The 16,904-nt window shown below is 33.5% G+C and overlaps 2 protein-coding genes across 2 annotated transcripts in view; one reads left to right on the top strand and one right to left on the bottom strand.

Moving 5' to 3' along the window:
* Positions 1–11,381, bottom strand: part of LOC106667854 — a 60,582-nt gene extending 49,201 nt beyond the window's left edge. Inside the window, exon 1 of the mRNA XM_024227520.1 lies at positions 11,201–11,381. The gene's annotated coding sequence lies outside the window, so the exon portion shown is untranslated. The remainder of the gene's footprint in view (positions 1–11,200) is intronic.
* LOC106667853 (potassium channel subfamily K member 1-like) overlaps positions 1–16,904 on the top strand; it is a 66,399-nt gene that overhangs the window by 18,767 nt on the left and 30,728 nt on the right. The gene's annotated exons all lie outside the window — the stretch shown is intronic.

Raw genomic sequence — 16,904 nt, 5'->3', positions numbered from 1 at the left:
AATTATGAGAATGCAAGAGAAAAAGTTAGGATCAATGATTTCGTTCTTTTCATAAACATCATGCTAAACTAGCAAATAGAAAGTTCCAACTTAACTATCGATTTCGTTATTTGTATCTTCCTCAAACACTCCATGAATGTTCCAATTCTTCTTTATACTGGGCAATTATGGAAATTTAAGAACAAAGATCAGGCTTATTTCTTCCGTTCTTATTATAAACAACGCCGTGCTTAACTAGCAAATATCAAGTTTGCGCTATACTTGCAATCTTGACTATGTTAGAACCAAACATGATTTAAACGATTTGGTTTATTTTTTCAACCTCACAACACCCAAACATAAAATACTAAATTTTATACTTGATAATTATGACAATGTTTAAACAAAATGCGTTATCATCAAATTTGTTGTCTATCAATATCAACTTCAAACACGCAAAGACTAAAAATTAGGTGCATTGCTCAAATAGTACGTACAAAGTACCATGTTACACTTGGCACTCTTCGCTATGTTACAACAGAATCTGGTTTCATGAATCTTGTCGCCTTTATCAGCCATAACACTTTCAAAAAACCAAAAATCTCAAATTTTAACTTATTACCTGTCATTCTTGAAAGTGTTTAAAAAATTCGGCATATCGTTTCCTGGGCTTCATCGATCTTACTCTACATAAGTATTTTATGTATAAGTATAAGTAATTAAGGTTTTTAGTCGAGATAAAAAAGTCAATGGCACGAGTGGGATTCGAACCCACGATCTTCGGCTAGATACGCCGCTGCTCGGACTATCTTGACCTCGATCCGCTCGGTCATTAACTTCCTATCTCAACTGCACCTTTTGATTTTTCCCTCCTTTTTGCCATTTTTCAAATGTCGTGTAATCGTATTGGATTCTTTGAAAAATGGCAAAAAGGAGGGAAAATTCAAAAGATGCAGTTGAGATAGGAAGTTAATGTCCGAGCGGATCGAGGTCACGATAGCTCAAGTGGGAGAGCAGCGGCGTATCTAGCCGAAGATCGTGGGTTCGAATCTCGCTCGTGCCACTGACTTTTTTATCTCGACTAAAAACCTTATATAATTGTAATATATTAATTGGTCAAGCGGACCACGAAATTAGTGAATACAAGTATAAGTTTTTTATGTATAAGTACTTTACTTACTCTATATAAGATTGAAGAAAACTTGGTTTCGACGATATTGATGATTCGACCTCAATTATCTATACTTGACAATCGTGAGAATATAAAAACAAAACTTAGTTGCGCCCCTGTTTTTATCGACAACTTTATACTCGTTGCATTTTTTATCATACAAATTGTAATACCAAGTTTATATGAATTTGTTATGGTTGAAATTTTAAAAGAGGTCTAAAAAATCATCTAACAACACTTAAAACGCAAGTCTTTTGTTCCATTTTATGTTTGACAACTCTATTATTCTTAGAACAAATTTCAATTTATTTTTTTTCTCAATTTTCTAAAGCAGACTTGGCCATGTTAAAAATAAAAGAAATTCTGTGGATGTTTTTTAATCTAACACTCACAAATAGTGAGTTTAAAGTTTTTTATTTGGCAATGTTATAACAATTTTTTTTTAATCGTACAACTCATAAACAATAAGATTCATGTTATAAAGTAAAAATTTATACTTGACAATCTTACGTTAGAATAAATCTTGAATGCTTGTCATAACTAATACAAAGCAAGTTCCAAGTTAGATTTTATGCCTCTTTGGAAATAAGTACTTGAAAAAAACTTAATTTCATAGAGTTTATTGATTTTATTAATCTCACAACTCAAAATTTTTATACGAGTATGTAACAATATTTACATCATTGTTTAGGCTATCTATTGTGTCCATTGTGAAGGGAACACCTCTTAGACAAGACCGAGTCTGAATATTCCTCATAAATAATAATTAGACGCGCTGTCAGTCCTTCCAAGTTAAGCCGTTTCTCAGCCTCTCTCTCAACGAGGGTCGATCAATTTAAAAGTCTTATCGTCACCAAAGGAAACTTAAGCCAAATGGCAAATAAATCAGAGTATTAGCTGGCGGGGGAGGCCTCGCACTGGGTCTCAGGATTTCCCAACTAATTCCAATAGGACCTTAAGAGCCTTTCAGAGTTCAATTCATTTTGTACGGGTTCATAGAATTTCTATTAACGTCTCTGGTCGATTCCGTCATCAATCTCAATTAGAAAAAGTACTGGTTAACCTTATATAGAAAGACTGTTGCCTAATTTAAAACATGTAATAAAATTTATTGGTTATTTCCTGTTTTTTTTTTATATGAAAAAAGTACTTACCAATTTTGATTATTGTAGTCAGTTTATGGTGTAAACATTTGGTGTTTTTTTTTATTTGTGTAATACAAAGTATGTTTGGTAGGTACAATGATGTTCAAATTCTACTTAATAATGGTTGGATCGTAAACATAAAACTCGACTTAGTGACAGTAAACTTGATTTTATGCATCAATAAAGTCTTTTCAATTTTAAGTGACTCGAAAAAGCCTCAAGAAATTATAAAAAGGCGAGAAATCGCCGCACATGGGAATAAAATCGAATCAGATGAGAGTACAGGGGTGAAAAATCTCGTTTGCATCTCACTCGATATTTTTTCAACGGGTTCACCGTAGACGTATGTCCCCTACAGAAATATACACACTTAATAAAACCCCACATGGGTTTTTGCCGAAATGATTTCGAGCTTCGTACCCAAAATCGAATTTTATCCCCCCCCCGGTTTTACTGGGCTCGGAAGTAAGTGGAAAAGTGTTGGAGTTAAACGAGAATGTAGAGACAGGACTTGTTACATTCTGACCAAGGCCGGTTGACCATTAAACACTTTCCCCGCGACAGGCGTAAATATCAATGACAATCGCTCACACTTACAAGAGGAAAAACATGGTGGTAAATCTACATTTGGAATTGTAGCTTTTTTTTCCTTTTTTTAGTACAACTCTTTACTCCTGATCTAGTGCAAAAGGCAAATATTGATAAGTTAGTAAGCCCAGGGGGTATTCATTTGACTTTTTTTACATACTGTTCATTTGATACGGTTAAATTTAAATTTACGATCCAGTACGTGTACATTTTCAACTAAATCTCACGCTTTTAGCATTTTATAAAATGTTGGGTGTCTGGTCTCCTTATAAAACACGTGCCTCAATAAATCCATTTGTGATAACGAGAGATTTATATACGAAAAATCCTCAATTATGCTACATACTAATGCTACTAATAATAATAATAATACGCATTCAACACTGTAAGGTAAAGATACCTGACATACTTACAAATGGGCATCGACACCCCGACACCCTGAGGGTTTATATGACCTCTAATGTTGCGAACCCTCGTAAAAAAAATATTTAAAAAACCGCATTCAAAAACCCTCAAATGTACAATATTACATGACCTAAAAAATCTCAAATATTTATATAAGTATTTCGCCCTAAAAATATATATAAAAATACGCAAGATGATTGACAAAGTCATCACCGACTAAAATTTAACCAATTTCTTTTTATTCCACACATTTTTTGGTTTAGTTCATTCATTATGATAGGAAATATTTTAGTCACACCAAAAAACATATAATTAAAATATTAAATTTAAATTAAACTTATTAAAATAAATAATTAAGCTTAATAAGTTCATGATCTGAATTAAAATTTGCAATAATATACAATAATAATATATAAATATATATTAATATACAAAGTTAGTTTAAGTAAAATGTAGCCAATATATTTCGAGGTCCGATTGACGAAATAACTTCTTTCAATTAATTAATCTTTATGTAAGATATTGGTTGAAATGAAAAAGCTAGTGTCTCGAGTGGGATTCGAACCCACGACCTTCGGCTAAATACGCCGCTGCTCTACCACTTGAGCTATCGTAACTTTGATCCACTCGGACACCATTCATTTCAAACAAAACCTTACATAAAAAGATTAATTAATTGAAAGAAGTAATTTGGTCAATAGACCACTAAATATAATAAATTTAATATAAATTTAACATTAAATTTGTTAAGAAAGGATATAGCTAGAAGGCTTAAATGTTAAGGCGTGAACTGAGGGTTAAAATGCTATTAAAAATTAATGATAATAATAATTACAATTATTTAAGGCTTTTAGTTGAGATAAAATTAATTGTAATATATTAATTAGTGAATTTGAAGATAATAATAATGTGTGGTGATTAGTGACCGTTAGTCGATGATTATTCAGAAATCGTGAAATGCAGTCTGGTGTCGTGGTGTGCAGTCTGAAAAACATTTTCTTTATCGTGCCAACGTTTCGATCTTTATTGAGATCATCTTCAGGGCCTGGGATTTACAAACACTTTTTACATTTAACAAATACATGTANCCTACATCACACCAGATCGCATCTCACGATTTCTGAATAATTATCGATTAACGGTCACTAATCACCACACAAAGATCGAAACGTTGGCACGATAAAGAAAAGGTTTTTCTGAAACCTACATCACACCAGATCGCATCTCACGATTTCTGAATAATAATAATAATAAGCCTGAGACTTTTTTTTTTGACAGGGGCATCCGACAGGTTAGTCATTTCAGCTCCGAAGCACTACAAAATACCGATACACACTCGATACACAATCACACCAATAAATACATACATTGATCGCACTCATACTGTTTGATAGATGGAGTACTCGATATTCCCCCCATCTACCTGAGGGGTGATGGAGATGCTACTTCACCATCAGCCCCTCCCCATTCACACCAATAAATACATTCACACCAGCATACATTGATCGCACTCATTCTGTTTGGTAGATGGAATACTCGATATTCCTCAATCTACGTGTTCCCTATAATAAACTAATCTAAATTGGGGTCGATGGGGTATTTTTCATAAAATTTCCGTTATCAGCCCAAGTCATACACACAACTTGAGAGGCAATGGAGAAGCTACCACCATTCAAATCAATAAATACATCGTAAGATTTCTATTCAATATAGAACAGCATAAAAAGTAAATTAATTACAAAATTGTATTTACTTTACAAACAAGTTGCCAAAGACTTACTACTTTTTTTAATATTTTTACTCCGATACCGCCCACATTGGGGTAGTAACTGGATAGAATATTGGATTCTGACATTTGTATTTTTTGAAGTCATTCCACGAAGAAAGAGGCCCGTTGAATTGTGAAACTTATAGTCTATAGAGCCAAAGACCATATCGATCAACAACCAGAAGTAACAATCAAAATGTTTTGCATCTAAACAAGTGGAAAAAAAAGAGAAACGAATTCCATAAGAAACAGAATGTCCACGTAGAAAATATTTTCAATGGCTTTCCTTCAACGACATCAAACATAAATTTTGCTTATGGTCAATACTTGTAATAGTAATGAAAAGCACAGGAAACAGAAACAAAAATACAAAATTAGGCAAAGAGTTCTTCAACGAGTGAGTGACGAGTGGGTGCTTCGTTTACTCCTTATATTCTCTTTCGTCACAACTTGCTATTTGTACCAAGTATTCATAATAATTTAATCGTTTTGTGAAATAATCATTACTTTATCAATTATTGGTCAAAACGAACGAAATAGTGCAAAGGGAAATGGAATCCATAACAAACCTAACTTCCATTTACCAACATGGTATCATCAATATGAAACTCCTTATCAAAACCATACATTTTATTTTAGATAACATAGTTTATATAATAATTACGAAAAAAAACCTGATTATGGTCTGGCCAACTTGTTTTGTTAGGTGAGTTTACGTTTCTTCCTTCTCTTCCTTAATGCTTGATAATTTACTGTATTATTACTTATAACGAAAAAGTGAAAATTAGATTATTCACAAGAGAGGGTTGAATCCCTTAACGAACAGAACGTTCATTTTATAAATATTCTTAATAAGAAATCCACCAGTTCAAAAGTCAATTTTTTTCCATAGAATACACAATATTTGTAATAAGGGGGAGGTAGAGTGGGAACAAAAACTTTGACAGGGAGATCCATAAGGGAACTTTTGACTAAGGCCAAAGCCTATTAGGGACTTTGCTTGATTAAACGTTATTTTATTTTTCACTTTCAGCTCACACACAGTATACATTTCAGCATAACCATTCGTACAAGGAAGGTATAAGGTAAAAAAATTTCTGACCAGATTTTGGTTTTTTGCACAATATTTTTATTCTATTTATGGTTTTTGTTACAATTAAAGCATTTTCAAAGTTGTTATTAGGGATTAATGGAGTGAATAAAAGAAACTTAAAATATAATTGTTAAGAATTTGTAAAAATAACGAAAAATTGCCATTCACATTAACCAATAGAGCAAAGTTGGTAAAAGATCAAATTAAATTATTTTCTGCCTAGTGAACAGTGAGGACGACTTCTACCTCTCCAACTTCCATTCCGTCACCTCATCGCAAGTTATATTTCTGTTTTTATTCTATTTACACATTTTAAAAATAAGAAAAATTGGGTCCAAACAAAATAATGAATGAATTGTGAGTTGAATATCCACGACAAATAAACTCATAGACAAAATCCTTTATAAAAATCCTTCAGTCCAAAATCCTAATTTTTGCTTAGAATAACGCAAAATATTTATTAATAATGAAAAATACATTTCAGATTAACTACTAGTATAAAAACGATATTTCTGGTCTACCAATTCATGTGAATGGTTCGGGCTACTTCTACTCCCACTATGATCCTTTTCGTCATCCCAATGTAATTTTTATTTATTTATTTTTGTATTATTTAAACTTTTGAAATAATTGGTCGAAACAGCCCACATACAAAAACTGAAGACAGAGCTGAATTGCTCAACAAATAGAAAGTCCATCTAGTATTGGGTTGTCCGGAAAATAATGCAGGATTTTGGTATTAAACAAAAAAAAAGAAACTAGTTACTTTAAAGCAATGTTCTTTAATCAAAATAATTTCCCATACTCTCAATACATTTCTCCCAACGTGTTGGTAACTTATTAATTCCGTCTGAGTAGAATTCAGAATTTTTAGAATTGATAAAGTCAATAAATGCATTTTCCAGTTCCGTTTGATTTTTGAATATTATGTGTTGTAAGTAGTGGTCCAGGTGTCTAAAAAAATGGTAGTCAGTAGGCGAGAGGTCCGGAGAGTAGGGTGGGTGAGGCAAAGTTTCATAGCCAAGCTCCAATAATTTTTGTGACGTTACACGTGACACATGTGGTCGAGCGTTGTCATGCAACAAAATGGGCCCTTTCCGATTGACCAAAGAGGGCTTCATTACTGCCAATTTCTGATGCATGGTATTAATTTGGTTACAGTATGATTCAGCATTGATGGTTTCGCCAGGATTTAAGAAGCTGTAGTGTATTAAACCAAATGAAGCCCACCATACCGTAACCATTACCTTTTTTTGATGAGTTGGGGGCTTTGGAGCTTCTCCTTTGTCGAGCCACTGTCCAGAACGTCTAGTGTTATCGTAGAGAATCCACTTTTCGTCACATGTAACAATTCTGGCCAGAAATGGGTCATTTTTGTTTCGACAAAGAAGTGATGCACAAACATCAAAGCGCTGATTTTTTTGGCGATCGTTTAATGAGTGTGGAACCCAATTTTCGAGTTTTTTCACTTTTCCAATCGCCTTGAGGTGGTCAGCGACGGTCGTTTTACTGACTTTGAGTTGCTCTGCAAGTTCTCGAACAGTTGTTTTGGGGTTTTCTTCCACCACTGATCGCAGAACATCATCATTAAGAGAGGAAGGCCTTCCACGACCTTCTTCATCTTCAAGGCTGAAATCTCCCTCCCGAAATTTTTTAAACCACCTTTGCACAGTGCACTCATTAACACAACCCTCGCCCCAGACTTGGTTAATGTTTCTAGCCGTTTGGGCTCCGCTTCGGCCGAGTTTAAACTCGTAAAAGAAAATCGTACGAAATTCTCGCTTTGACATTATAAGGATGACTGAATTATTTCCAAGTAGCGGAATGCTACAGAGGTAAACAAACAATATCATTTGGAAGAGGATTAATAAGTGTTGACATTCATACAAATGAGTAATCCTGTAAACGTAAACAGAATATTTTATATAGATTTTTTTTAATGAAAACTTAAAATCCTGCATTATTTTCCGGACAACCCAATAAATATCCTAATTAAAAACAATCTTTTTGCCGAAAGCCTATTTTGTGCTTAGAATAAGATAATATTTGCTGTAGTTAAGAAAAATATAATACATTTGAAATTATCAATTAACGGAAAGTAGATTTCAAATTAATTATTTTATTGCCAACAAATTCTCGTGTGTTGTAGAATACTACTATCTCCTGCCTCTTTCCTTTCGTCAACTCACTGCCTAGCCTACTTATTATTTCACAAAGTTCAAATGAAGCTAAAACAGACTTTTAATATAAATAGATAGATGTAAAACAATTTATTTTATACTTTTATTTTAATTTTAGCAGTTATTCTTTAGCTCGACATGGGCATGAAGAATCGTAAATATTCGTCGATGTGCTTTTTATGATTTCCCGTGAGATTAATTCCCAAATAGGTTGGACTCACCGTTACGTTTATACTAAATAAACAATATTTCAACGGGAAAAAATCTGTAGACTATTAGGGGAAAAAAATGACTACTCAAACTAAAACGCTATTTTCCCAGATCCTTGTTCACCGAATCGCGCCTGCTTTGTGAGCGTTTTTATCTCCATTCCTGTGAATTCCCATCCTGCACTTTTAGACTATAGCATTGTAGCCTAGGGAAAAGTTTAAAATTCAGCACACAAACCCCTCAGGCGGCCTACGTGATTCAATTAACCTTACACTCTTTAAAGTTATGCTTAGTTTTAGACTTTTCTTTTTAATTAAATTCAAAAACATAATATTTACGAATTAATTGTAATCTATTTATGTTAATTTTGTTGTAAAAGTATAGCGTAATATACAGGGTGTCTCTCTATTCAAATAATTAACTTCATCAGCATATTCTACGCCCCCAAGACAAAACTGCATATAAACCATGGCCCGATTCTCAACCTTTCGCAGAAGTTCAACACTACGGTTTTCTTCATAAATCTACTCTTAGCTCTTGAACTATTCATTTTTGTGTAAATCCAAAAAAGCATTGAAAACTATGTTAATTTTTTTTATGATAGCACTCATCAAGAACTTTTAATTTTTGGTAACAAAACAATCACTAAATCTTTCAAAAAGTGCTAAATTTCGAATTAAAAAACTAAATTTGCTACTTGATTGGAAAAATTCACGATAGAGCTTCTCAAATTTTATAAAAGCTTTTCCGTTTAAGAAACTTTCTAGCGGTATGTCCTTTAATTTAATTACACCGAACCAACATGCAGAAATTTTACGCTAAATGAGAAAAAGTGGTGACTATGTGAAAAAGTGAGAGAATTAATTAAACTTTTTGTCCTGGGGAAAATTAATTTCCCAACATTAATATAATAAAAAAGCACAAAAAGAAAGAAAAATAAAAAAATGAAAAAAAAACACAAACATAGTAACAACCAAACAAGAAAAATTGGACAAAATATATACATTAAACGCACACAAGAACAATACAGAAGTTGTATAAATCGATTTAAAACCTAATAAAAAAAAGAGAGAAAAATTCAAGATAAAAAAACAAACAAAACCTATAAAAGACAGACAAAAAATCACGAATAACTAAATTTCGTTGAATTTCTCTCTTTTTGTGAGTTTTTACTAGGTTAAAGTTGGTTTTACGACTTCCGCATTTTTTCTTTTTTTGAGTACATATTTCGTCCAATTTTTCTTCTTAGGTTGTTTGCTATATTTATTGGCTTTTTTATGTGATTTGTTTCATTTTTCTTTCTTTTTGTGATTTTTAACAGAAAGGAAGCGTCAACTTTCAGGGGGTTTTTTTATTCCCCCAAAAATTAATAGTTTAAGAAGAGGTAAATCCCTTAAAATGTTTATTGTATAATGTGTACAGATTAGTGATCTAGATTAATAGATTAATAGATTAATTACACAGAAGACAAACACTTTGAGTGAGTAGAAATACTTTGTTTGAATATAAAATATATTTTGCATTGTATAAATTCACTTTTCCACATCCTAAATGTAATTGTTAAATGTAAACATTGTTTGTAAATCCCAGGCCCTGAAGATGATCTCAATAAAGATCGAAACGTTGGCACGATAAAGAAAATGTTTTTCTGAAACCTACATCACGCCCGACCGCATCTCACGATATCTGAATAATTATTGTATAATGTTATTATTGCCAAATAATTTCACGTGAGTATACAAGATATTCTTTGTATGATAGATTTTTGGTAAATTGGTTTGGTAAATTTTTGGTTTAGAAAAGAACGTATTTTTTTGTTTTTGTGTTTTAATTTCTTTGTATGAGTTATTTGCAATTTAAAACTTTAGCAAAGCAATTGAGAAAGATTGATATGTTTACATCGATTTGAACGAGAGAAAAAACGAGTTGGCTTTTAATTAACCACCTTTCGACTTTAAACATTACAAAATAACTGTATTTGTATATTCTTTCTAAAGGAAATTTTCCTCCTAATAAAGTTTGAAATTCAATTAGCATTCATTTTGCAACATCGACCCGGAAAACTGCCGTTCAAAAAGGATTGCACGAGAGTAATAATGGGCGATGGACAAGTGGATATAATCCTGAGGAGAAGAACCATCGAAGGAAGCAATCAGACCATGAATAAAGGAGCGCCAAACCCCTCAGCCCCACACCCCGATCTAAAATACAAGGAAAAATCTTACAAATAGAAATACTGCGGGGAATTGAATCCACTGGGCATGGCATTGATAAAACTGAATGAAACATTTCTCCACGGAGACATTCCATTTCTGGCCGAATCCTGGCTCCGATTCTACCGTTTCGCCCCTCCTGTTTATATTTATTTATACCGCCGTGGAAGATAGTGTTGATTGTTAACTTTCTCCCAATCATTCTGTTTCACATTCATTTGCCAGAAGAAATAAGGATTTTTGAAATATTTATTTATTAACATTGATTCAATTCTGGCAAGATGTACTGCTTTGGTGTACCTTTTTATCCCCGTTTAATTTAAACAAAAGAAAAACCCAACAGTCTGAAAAAATCTTAAGGATTATCACAGAAGCATCTTAACATCCAACCAACCCAAGCCTTCCATTTAAAAGCCTAACAAATTGTCAAAGCTTCTTACTCACTGACCCCACTATCCACAAGGATCTCAGCAATTCTTTCGTTAACGAACTGATGCGTTCCCGATTCCAAAAGTTTCACACCAACTTCCGATCCATCCTAATCATGCTGATCGAGCGCTTTCTACACATTCCCATCTCGAGAACCCGACACGCGCCTTAATCCACAATGGCCTCGAGACCTCCTTGCCACTTAATCCCTCACACTGAGTGCCAGCATCGGCTGGTTTCTCATGGCTGTGTCCTCCGGGTGCAGCGTTGGCATTATTTCTATGACCGTATGAAAAATTTTATGATCACGTTTGTAATATGTATAGGGCACAATTGAAATAATTTAAAAAAATATATATATTAAAAATTTTAAATAAAGAAAGAGCTTTAAAAGTTGTTTAATACCAATTAGTGGTTTCAAAAATAATTTTGGCTTTCTTTACAGGAAGTGTCTTAGTTTTTGTAATTTTTTGTATAACATTAGTGTTGAATACGATCCCTAATATAATCTATTACTCTTGTTTTATCTCTTAAATTTATTACATTATTATTATACACATATATAAAACCTATAAACCCCGTCCAAACCTAAATAAGAAATTTTAGGTTTTGGTATTTTTTATTTTTCGACATAGGTCCACTAAATTGCTTATAAACTTCAGAATTACTGACTGTACAAAAATCTGGTTTGTACCACCTGAAAGAACGTTAACTTTGCTGTAAGAAAACTTATTTACATTGCAGAATTGATAGAAAAGTTCTACACGAAAAATTCAGAAAAAATAAAAATGTTGAAAAATTTGTAATTTTTTGAACTGTTAATAAAAATAAAAGTTTAGAACGAAATGACCATCACAGCGATTTGATTTTTCCTCTTTTTTCCTGGAGGTCATTTCGTTTCAAACTTTGCACCCTCGTAAAATGATAAGGGTACAATCCTATTATCCTATCCTATATTGTAATTATATATGCAAAGAAGTCAAAATAAAAACCTATAAAAGTAACGATGAAAATAGATTATCGACCTGCTGGATACAAGAAGTTCTTTTCAGAGGATCTTCGGAAGAGGTCAAAACAGAGAAAACTTCCTTAGGGTTTTCGCCGAGCTTTCGACAGTTTTATACTGTCATCTTCAACTGTATAAAACTGTCGAAAGCTCGGCGAAAACCGTAAGGAAGTTTTCTCTGTTTTGACCTCTTCCGAAGATCCTCTGAAAAGAACTTCCTATAAAAGTGTTTAACTGGCTGTAAAAATATTCTCAGTCCTAGGGCTTAATTGCAAGAACACGTGTCTCATATTTTTCAACCTAGTATTGCCAAAAAAGTTTCATTAAAACCGGTGATTCCACGTCCGTATCCCCCCCTGCAAGTTTAATTATTTTTAAACGAAAGATACCACGATGTAAAAGCATGTACTTGTCACTCTCGATTGGGCCATTGTGACTTAAATTAACTGCATTCATAAAAAAACACTCTCAGGGAATTATATGACGACCAGTATTAAATTTAATATACTGTTAATATAGAACCTTTTTTTTTTCCGGAAGAAAAAGTTCAATTAAACTCGATGAGGTTACTTTCAAATTATCCAAAAACAGTATTCTTCCTGGCACTATAATCCTGGCTTCCCCTTTTTCCTTTTTTTTAAAGAAACGTCTAATAACAACAATCACTAACGCAAGAAAAATAATAATAAATTATATTTTCTAGAACTCCATTATGATCAGATAATCTCATTTCTGATTCCGTCAATATGAGATAAATTCAGTGATTTTCGTTCGTAAAATATCATGAAAAACAGAAAAACAATACACTCGTCGGATATTCAGGGACGATCGGTTTAAAACTTACTATTCAATTAATAATAAAAGTTTTTTTTCCATAAAAAGAAGGATCAATTTCATCAGATACTATTCAACGAGCTTGTAAATATTTTTTAAATTAAAAACCTCATCAAAACTCTTTTAAACCCTACCCACCAGAGAAGGAGGTTGAAAAGAGTGAGAGATTGTAAGAGTGTAAGAGGTAGAAAAACCTTCTTTATCTTAAGATTTTTAATTTTTTACATTTCAAATATAATTATATTGGGTTGTCCGGAAAATAATGCAGGATTTTGGTATTAAACAAAAAAAAAGAAACTAGTTACTTTAAAGCAATGTTCTTTAATCAANTGACATTCATACAAATGAGTAATCCTGTAAACGTAAACAGAATATTTTATATAGATTTTTTTTAATGAAAACTTAAAATCCTGCATTATTTTCCGGACAACCCGATATATATTGTATATAAAGGAAAAATTATTGTTATAATCTAACGTCAATTGTTTAAGAAAATGCAAAAACCTTTTTCCCCTTGCTTTTCACTGGAAAATAAGGTGTGTGTTCTCAGAAAACAAACAATTTGTCAATTTGATTAATTAACTCGAAAATGTTAATAGTATAATAAATTTGATAGCGAGGTTTATGATAAAAGGGTTCGCCCTGTTCCGTTGCTTGATTTAGGTACAAATTACTTACTCTGTTTAATTTATACCCCCTAGGCTACCTAATTGATGTTGAAAAGGATCTAATAATGAAGGCTACTGTGATTTTTGTCTCTGATCTACTTTGTTACTTGATGAGTCAATTTAACAACAATCGTATTGATTTTTTACCGAATTATACCGAATCTCTTTTTTAAAGATTTTTTTTTTTTTGTTATTTGGTATATTCGGAAAAAATGAACTGATCCTAATATCTTAAACAGTTTTTTCAACAGAGAGTACACTTTAAAACAGCACAGCAAGCGATATAATTAACCGGGAATCTATAAAAACGAGGAATCTCAAGAATGCAGGCGATGGGGACAGACATTATAGTAAAGCTTTTAAGATCTAAGCACGAGGAAACTTCAAACAGAGAACTTTTTTTCTTTTACCCTTGTAAAGTTTAAACTTGGGCTAATCTGCCGTTTTTGTACAAATAAAACAAGCGGATTAGTTTCAAGCCCCTTCGAATATCTATGATAAAACATTAGAATAATTAATCTGCTAATTAAATTTCAAAGCCTTTTTGCATCTTCAAGATCTTCTCGTGTGTTTCGCGATAAATAGCGATTTTTTCAAACTACTGGCGTGAAATGTTGAATTAAAACCTAAACTCATGCTGAATCGGCACTGGGTCACTTATTGGGTTCGTCTTCCTTCGCGGTTTTGTTGAACTACCCAAACGCGTTTCGGTATTGTGCCATCTTCAGTGAGGAACTTCATTCTTTTGAGCGTTGGAGTAGTTCAACAAAACCACGAGTGAAGACCTGACCCAGTGCAGGTTCAGCATTTCCCCGATTCGCAGACAAACACCCAACAATCAGCATCAACTCCAAAACCAAAATTGTTTTAGTACTAAAACCGAGATAAGATGAACAAAATATTATTCATTTTGATCAAACGGCTTTCTAGTCATAGTTTGCTACAACTTAAACAATTAAAAAACTAATTTAATAAATTTTAAGTAAATACATGTAATGATTTGCTTTATCATCTTCTGTTTGCCATTATTATATGCTGGAGTTTAATATTTATATAATATTAATTTACAAAAAACTGTTTACTAACTTTGCAAAGGTTAACATGTAAAGTAAGAGATGTTGAAAGGTACAAAAGAGAAATTAGTCGATTTACTACTTAAAATATATTCATTTATTTTCAATTTATTGTTAGAATTGAAGGGGAAATAATAAACATAGGTATTTAGGTGAGAAGCTCATAGGTATGTTAAAGCGATCGTTCTCTCGACTCAAAATCATAAGAGATTGACAAATAGGTAGGTTTTAGCCCAAAAGTGTCCAAAAAGAATAGAGAGGTTGTATCGTATTGGTTACCTTTGTATGACAAATGTTAAAAGTTAAACTAGAATTGTTTAAGCTGTGTTGCTAGGATAATCTTTTAACGGTGCAGAGGACATCCTGATAAAATTAGTAGGCGCAGGATTAATCGTTCTCCACCAAATGATAATGAAGACAACAAATAAAGCCATGTTCAATATTAACACGGGATTAAATCTTGAATGGAAGGATTAGACCATTCTAATAGACACCAGTCATGTCTCTCCATGAACGAGCTGTTTGAATCAAAACTTCCATACCACCCTATGCAACACAAAAAGCTGAGAGTGGGGAACAAACTCTGAAAGTCAAGAGTCAAAGAAGAAATATTTAGTTGAAGAAATGTAAGTATTCAGATTCTACGGAATCTGGAATTGAATGTTTACCTGTGTATCATGTCAGGTAGCCTGCAGCCATCGAACTAAACTCGAATATCAGCAGATCTAAGGTGGACATTCACGATCACTCCAAATGGAACCGCGCCAAGCCGTACAGCTCCACTTGGAGTGCCTGAAATTTGAGGGGGCATTCACGACCGCTCCACAGCCAGTCGCTCCGAACGTCAACCAGTGGATTACCTTCTCAAAATGGATGACGATTTCTTGTGCTACGCTTCTGTTTATTTATATATTAAAAGCAAAAAATGGAAGAGGAAATGGTGTCAGAAGTGGCTCCTGTACAGAAGCCGTAATACCCACATCAATTTGATGAAAGATCTTTCCCTTGAACCCGCTGATAGGAGGAACTATTTAAGGATGAATGAAACATCTTATTTATTCATTATATTTAGTGTTCTATTGACCAAATTACTTCTTTCAATTAATTAATCTTTTTTGTAAGGTTTTGGTTGAAATGAAAAAGTTAGTGCCACGAGCGTGATCTGAATCCATGGCCTTCGGATAAATACGCCGCTGCTCTACCACTTGAGCTATCGTGACTTCGATCCTCTCCGACACCAAAAAATGGCAAAAAGAGAGAAAATTCGAAAGGTTGTAGGTTGAGATGGGGAGTTGGTGTCCGAGTGGATCGAACTATCGAAGTCACGATAGCTCAAGTGGTTAGCGCAGCAGCGTTTTTACCGAATGTCGTGGATTCGAATCCCCTCGTGACACTACTTTTTCATTTCAACCAAAACCTTACAAAAAAAGATTAACGTCTTATTTATATTTACTCCAACTTGTTACCCCCTTGATTAGAAAACAAAAGACAGTTATGAGAGAAATCATCACTACATGAAGGTAGGCAACCACATTACGATTTCTTGCTACAGGGATGAACTACAAAGAACTTAAGTTCTCTACTACGATTTCTGATTATTGTTAGGGGTTATCATACCCATCTCTCATTGCATTTGTACCCTTTGTTTTGAAAACGTCGACCAACTGATTGAGGATCGAATTTCTTTTATTTCTATCGTGGTAATATAATCATTGTCCACCACTTTCATAAACATGGTAAACTTTCAAACAATCCAATCACCTCAACAATAAAATCTCGATTGGATTTCATTACCAATAAAGAATAAACGTTTTTGACTTTTTGAGAATGTACGACGGAGATGTTTGCTCAGTGACAGAAAGACGGAAACTGCGCCAAAAAATCGCGATTTTTTCCCATTCACGAACGCGCCATGCCGTCGTCGCGCCGTAGATATTTGGAGAGGCACGATGGAGTTTGGACCGGTCGAATATTCGGCGCAGCCCGGCACGCCAGTTCAGTTTTGCTGTTTTTGGACGTGGTTTTTGGAACGGCGTCGCTCCGTTTGGACTGCTAGGAGCGATCGTGAATAGCCACCTTGATGAAGATGAAGCTAGATGAAGCTGGATTTCAAGGCCTATTCCCTGTTCGCTCGCAGGTACT

Source organism: Cimex lectularius, unplaced genomic scaffold, assembly GCF_000648675.2.
Source record: "Cimex lectularius strain Harlan isolate CLEC.00 unplaced genomic scaffold, Clec_2.1 scaffold87, whole genome shotgun sequence".
NCBI classification, from domain to species: domain Eukaryota; kingdom Metazoa; phylum Arthropoda; class Insecta; order Hemiptera; family Cimicidae; genus Cimex; species Cimex lectularius.
The sequence above is the reverse complement of the archived record's forward strand: the minus strand, read 5'-3'. Positions and strand labels throughout refer to the sequence as shown.